Source organism: Eubalaena glacialis, chromosome 17, assembly GCF_028564815.1.
Source record: "Eubalaena glacialis isolate mEubGla1 chromosome 17, mEubGla1.1.hap2.+ XY, whole genome shotgun sequence".
NCBI classification, from domain to species: Eukaryota; Metazoa; Chordata; class Mammalia; order Artiodactyla; family Balaenidae; genus Eubalaena; species Eubalaena glacialis.
Window position 1 is genome coordinate 54,818,656 of NC_083732.1, and position 6,608 is coordinate 54,825,263.

The window sequence follows — 6,608 nt, forward strand, 5'->3', positions numbered from 1 at the left end:
AGATCTTGGTGTAAATCAGGATGTAGTTTTTTTCCCATGCAGGTTCAGAGAGCCCCTGAATTCTGACCAGCCCTGTTCAGATCCCAGGTTTAGAACATCTGTTTTTTGGAGACGGTAGAACCACAAGATGTAAGAAAACTGCATTCCCCCAATAACCACAAAGGTGGCAAAGCCACCCTGTGGATCAGTCAGACTGTCCCGTGAGGGAGCATTACAATCCTGCCTTATATATGCTATTGTCTTTTAGGGTCTTTTTGTTATAGCAACTTATCCTGTACCCTAACAGAGAGGCAGACAGTGACTAAACAATTTTTAAGATGTAACTGCATGAGTCAGCTGATTGCCTTGCCCCACAGCAACCTGAAACCCAGCTGAGGGCCTCGAGATTCCGCAGCCTGGGAACTCAGAAGTGAGCCCTTTTCTTTCCGCCGCTGCGCACCTCCTGCTGCCCAGACGTGGGCCTCCTCACGTCCCACCCCCCGTCCGGGCCTCAGCAAAGTCCACCTGTTTCCTGTTCTTGGCCTGGACAGGCTGTGCCCTGGCCTCACCGCGTGGTGGCTGGCTAACAAAAGAGCAGCTGCCGCTCCCCTCCCTCCGCCCCCTCCCTCCCAGGCGCGGACACACCCAGACAGACCTTGGGCAGATCCCTGACTACAGTTCACAGGAATGTTAGCAGAGAACTCGGGTTGGTTGGGGCCATGATTGCTGGCAGGATCTCAGGACTCCGAGAGGTCTGAACGGGAGTTGCCTGCGCAGCTGGCAGCAGCAGAAATGCCCTTAAAAAGGGAAAGGAGAGATGCCAAGGAGAGAACTAATGCCTGTGCCAGGAGCATGCAACTCTCAAGAGGTAGGCAGAGGGAATGAAGCCAACAATCAGAACGATGAGGGCCGCCACGGATTAAGCACCTACTAACAGCCAGGACTGTTAGGTGCTACCCTCACACAGCCTCTTTGAACACTCATAAGAGCCCCCTGAGTTGTATTTTTACAACTTTACATCTTTACAATTTTACATCTTTACAACTCTGAAAACTGAGGCTCAGAGGGTTTGAGTCACCTGCCTGGGGTCACACAGCCCTCAAACTCATAAGGAGTCAAACCTCTTCTTAACAACAAGGACCGGAACTAAGCATAAGGGGCCTCTTTCTTTCGTAGGAAAAAGGAGGTCCAGCCCTCAGTTCAGAAATTCCTGCTGTTCTGGGAAAATATGTGGTCTTCACAGAAAAAGGCAAACTGGAATCTCTAGGGAAACTGCTCTGTGTCCTGGGGTGGTAGGGACAGCACGTGGTAGCCACGTCGAGCTGTAGGATACCAGTCTGTCCATCCATGCCCTGTACAGGACAGGCTAGACAGCAGCTCTGTCTTGGCAAAAAGCCACAGAGGGTGGGCTGTGGAATTCCAAGGGCCTGAGGAAGGGAACAGGCTGGCCCCAGATTTTGTAGAGAGGCCCTGATCTTTGGGGATGGGTAGAGCTAGAGGAGCAGCCCTGGGCCAGAGAAAGAGCATGCGCTGTGGGGTCAGACAGACCCCGCCTGTCCCAGACACGTGGCCTTGGATGAACACGCTTCTTCACCTACGAAGGACACTCACAGCCTCTGTGGGAGCTCAATGATTGAGATCACACGAACTCTGTTATAATACACCCAGACGCTGAGGAGAGTGCTTGGCACACAGCGTCCACTACGTGGTCGCCCTCATTTCTGTCCTGAAGCTCTGGGTGAGGACAGGTCGCGGTGCGGCAGCCGCGTGTCCTGAGAAGTGGGGGAAGGCTCAGGGGGAAGGCGGGAAGCTGACCCGCCAGATGGGGCTGCCTGCCTCCCTGGCGCGCAGACCTAAGTGCCGCCGCTGAGCTCCAGGGCGGGGCCCGCTCCAACCAGGCTGGGGACCCATGTGGCTCCAGGACCAGCAACACAGGGGGGCCTGCTCTGGCCTTGCACCCACTGCCCAGAACTTCTTCCCCACCTCTAAGGCTATGCCTTGCACGTGTGTTCAAGGAGTGAAGCCCCCGGGAGCGTGTGAGCTGGACGCCCCCTCTCTACCTCGCTTCCCCTCTACCCGTTCCTCCCAAGCCTGCTCTGAACCTGCCATCTCCTCCACGAGCTGCAACGTCCTACTATCCACTGCTCTCCCCACTGCTGCCCAGGTCCACCCACAGCCCTCCCCGACCAAGCCCTCTCTCTAAGCGGGGTCCTGCTATCCCGCGGCACAAGCCGGTCCTAAGGTGAGGCAGCCCAGAGCCGTGAAGAAGAGCAGTGAAGGAATCAGGGTGGAGGTCCCCAAATCTCCCCCATCCACAGCACCCTCAGGTGGCCAGGCAGCTTGGGAACCCCAGCAGCAGGGAGATTCATTCATTCAACAGAGCGTTTGTGGAGCACATCTTCTATGAATTGGACCCTGAGCTAGGAGCAGAAAACACCACCAGTGAATAATCCAGCCCTTAAGGAGCCCCCTGTTTAAACTAAGAAGAGATGGACAAGGAAACACACAATTATCCGCTCCCCACAGTCGCAGGGCGGAGAACACAGTGGGGTGTGCGAGCGGGGTTCTGCCCTCCTCTGGGTGCTCAGGGAAGGCCCAGAGCCAAGCCCCAGAGCTTGGCCAGGCAAACGTGGGAGGTATTGGGTTGGCCACAAAGTTCGTTCGGTTAGTGAATACGTTGTTCAATAAAGTTCTTCGTGAAAATGAAAAATGTCTTTTATTTTTACTTAAAACCGAACAAGCTTTTTTGGCCAGCCCAATACCCTGGGGCGAAGCACAGAACGACACGCTAAGATTGTTAGAGGGAGCCTGGCATCACTTTAAAGACCAGCAAGGAGAGATGAAGGTGGACGGGTGAGCAGGAGCCAGGCCAAGGGGGAACCACTGAAGGGTTTTACAAGGGAGGAAACTGGTTGAACCCATCTTTCAGAACCAACATCCACCTGCAGTGTGAAGAACGGACAGGGAGGACAAGACTGGGACCCAGCTGGGGGGGCTGCTGCAGGAGTTCAGGCGCTGGCGGTGGTGGCTGGAGCCAAGGTGCTGGTGCTAAGCGTACAGGCTAGGAACTGCGGGTGGGACTTGATGGTTGAGAGGGTGTGGGATTGAGGGAGAGAAAGTGACGCCCAGGCTTCTGCCTCGGGCTGCTGGGTGGATGGATGCGGGGCGGGCAGGGGGTTTAGTCTCAGGGGTCCAGGAGGCGAGCAGGCTTGGGCAGAAGGGAAGTGATGAGCCCACTTGGGACTTGGATTTAAAGTGTCTGTGGGACCCCTAAGTGGAGACGACCCAGGGGGCAGCTATACACAAGAGCCTGGAGTTTAAGAGCCCACCTGGGGAAGGGGCCTGAGGGAGCACATAGGTGGAGCCAAGCATCCAGGCTGGGAAGCTCAAGAGAAAGGGGAGCCCCTGGGGGGAAAGAGCAGGTGGAAGGGACGGCATGTTCGTGTCCACACCTGGGAGACTAAAAGTGGTTCTGTGCGGCTGGGACAGGGAGGCTGGGCTTTAGCTTGCGGGCAGTGGATTTCAGCAGCGCAGTGCCTTGCTGCGATTGGCTTCTATGACGAATGAATTGACAGAGGAGGGGGGGGACCCATGCCTAGCATGATAAGCTCATCAGGAAGTCACAGAGATGGCAGGGACGTGGGAGGAGGAGCACTAGATGAGGAGTCCTGCTTCATTTGCTTGGGCCAAGATCTTGGATTCCCTTGGCCTCAGTTTCCCCATCTGTAGTACAGGGGTTATAATACCTGCCTTCTTGGGCACATGGTGAAGATTAGGTGGGGTGTGTTTGAGACTGTTGCCTAAGGGGCTATGCATAAGTATGATGGGTATCCTTCCATGGGTGAATAGTTGGGCTGCAGCCCTCAACACGAAAGCTTTCTGGAATGCATTTGGAGGGGTCCTGGAAGGGAGGAGGGGAGAACTCAGATCTCCAAATCCCACCAGCCTATCGACTCACCACACGTCCCTTTTCTTGTCAAGGCTTGATGTAGAGCCTTGGCTAGGCCAGGAATGAGATGAAGGTCATATGGGGGGCTGGTGTCAGCCTGAAGGCTTTTGGTTGTAAATTACAGGAAACCCAACCCCATCGAAGCACAGAAAAGACTATCGGCCACATCTCATTTCACTCTTCCACTCACTTTTTCTCACCCTGGATCTAGGGTTTCAAATGATATCATCAAGGCCTAGTGTCCCTTTTTCCCGCTCTTAGCTGCCTTCCTCAGGGTTCCTTACACTCTCAAAGAGCTCCTCTCCTGGGTTGGCAAGCTGGCCACACCAGCTCCAGCATGACACCCTCCCGGTGTTAAACGCAGGGGGAAAACCTCAGCTCCACCTTCACAGTGTCTCCCTGGCTTGGACTGGGTCATTTGCTCCTCCCTGAACAAATCATGCGGCCTGGAAACCAAAGCCCGGATCTCACCCCCATAGCGAAATCGTTGCACGTGCCAGAAAAAGGTCAATGAGGCCATTGCTTCCCATTGAAGCACCTGCTTCTCGTGAACCCCCTCGGTGGTCTTGAACTGTGCTTTCCTCTGTTCGGGAAGCCAAGGCCAGAGGCAAGGTGAGGGCTATAGTTCATTGTCCCTTCCCTACCCACATGCAGGCTCCTGCTGGCAATGCCCTCAGCTGCAGCCTGTTCTCTGAGGGGCTCTGTATGTGCAGATGGGCAGCACTTTATAACATCACACGTGAACCTAGTTCCATGCCTGGCACTGCTTCTGTGTTCCCAGGGCGTGCTCCAGAGAGCACTGGGTCTGGCTGCCACTGCATGGGCAGCCTGGGTCCCAAGTGGCCTGAAAGCCAGTCCCTCAGTCATCAAGAGCTCTGAGGGGGCTCCTGGCCTTCAGCCAACAGGACTGCACAGGCCAGTTCTGCCATCTCTAGCTGTGGGACTAGTCACTAAGCTCTGAGCCTCCGTTTTCTCATCTACAAAATGGGGTTAGTAACACCTCCCTCAGAGCTAAATGAAATAACATGTGAAAGTTCAACAGAGTTCCTGGGGCTTCAACCAGTGCTTCTCAAGCTATCTGTAGTGGACCACTATTTGTGTAAAATATAATAAAAACGAATTACTAGGAAAGTTAACTTTAAAAAGATATACAAGCTCCAATTTTTTTCTATTATATTCAACCAATATGAAATTATTCTGTCACATAGCTATAAAAGTTTCTAAAGTCTCAATCTCTGTACTCCTCTCATGTGCAAACTGGTAACAAACATTTCCCAGACCAGTATGATTCCCTGGACCACACTTTGAGTAGCACTGATTTACAGGGCTCCCCACAAATGGTTGTGGACTTTTCCATAGTCCACTTTTGTTCATGTGATTATTATTTGAAAACTGACTTTTCTCTTCCCCCTCTTGCAATTTCAGGTTTCACTGGACCATGAACGAGGCTTGTTGATTGAATGGTGGAAACAGCTGTGTGACGCCAGGGAGGTTCAGCATCACCCCATCCAGGATATCATGAGCAGCTGCAAAAGACACATGGAATCTCTGACTTCACCAGGTTTATAACCTTGCAGTGGCAAAGTCTCCTAGGTGTTCTCCAATATCCATTCTTCCCTTTTTCCATAATAATAAAGCTTTACATGGGAACATGGTTGCTCAGCTAAAGACTATGTTTTCCCCACTTCCCTTGCAGCTAGGTGTAGTCACGTGACTGAGTTTCGGCCAATGGGATATAAGCAGAAATGATTTCTGTCCTTTTGATGGGGTGAGTGCTCCCCTGTCTCCTTTACTCCTTCCCATCAGCTGGAAGATCACAAGAACTAAAGCAGCTTTGGAGCCAGAGATGGAATCTGTGCAAGGAGAATGGTAGAGTCTCCCTAAAACTTCTGGATTGCTGACCTGCAGGCAAATAAACTATTTTGTCTAAGCCATTGTATCTAGAGGTTGTTTTTTTCACAGTAGCCTAGCCTGGATCCTACCACTGAAATGAGCAGTGGCAATAGATCCCAGTGGGTTTCTGACTTCTAAGTACAATACAATAAATAAATACAATCTTCCAACATCCTTTAAGTACTAATACTCCAGAAACAATCCTCACAATAGCCCTCTGAGACGGGGAGGGCCTGTTACCCATTCTCTGAGCTTCTCCCAAGTTCTACCCTTTCTCTGATGGGGAACCAAATCAAAAGCACCTGGAAGCAGGGTGGCTGTGGAAGCAGAACACCCACAGAAAACTAGAATTGGGATGCAGAGCTAAGGCCATTCAACTCACTCATTCAGCAGCTAACTATCGTGTGCCAACTGTTTGCCAGGCTCTGAGCTAGGCACTAGAGGCACAGTGGTGAGCAAGTCGACTAGCACATGCCCTCCTGAAGCCTGCTGCCTCTGTGGGCGAGACCCAGGCTAAACAGAAAAACATGCAAGAGATAAGAAATTACAGTGGGCATGAAGGTGAGGAAGGGAAAGGCTACTGGGCCAAGGTCACCGAGAAGTTTCAGGCAGGGCATAAGGAGCCAGGTATGGAAGACACAGTAACTAGGATGCGGGCTGGACCTCTGGGAGCTTGGATAGATAGCGAACGAATTGATTTCCCCAACATGGGCACTTAGGCGTCCCACCGATACAAGAAGGCCGTCTGCATGTTTATCATGCCAACCTATGAGCATGGAACCTCTGC

The 6,608-nt window shown here is 52.5% G+C and overlaps 1 long non-coding RNA gene across 1 annotated transcript; it reads left to right on the forward strand.

Moving 5' to 3' along the window:
• The first annotated feature begins 698 nt into the window (after nt 1-698).
• LOC133077352 (uncharacterized) lies at nt 699-5,813 on the forward strand. The gene is made up of 3 exons (XR_009697704.1): nt 699-847; nt 5,354-5,521; nt 5,625-5,813. It is a non-coding gene; the product is annotated as an uncharacterized LOC133077352 (long non-coding RNA).
• Nucleotides 5,814-6,608: the final 795 nt, after the last annotated feature.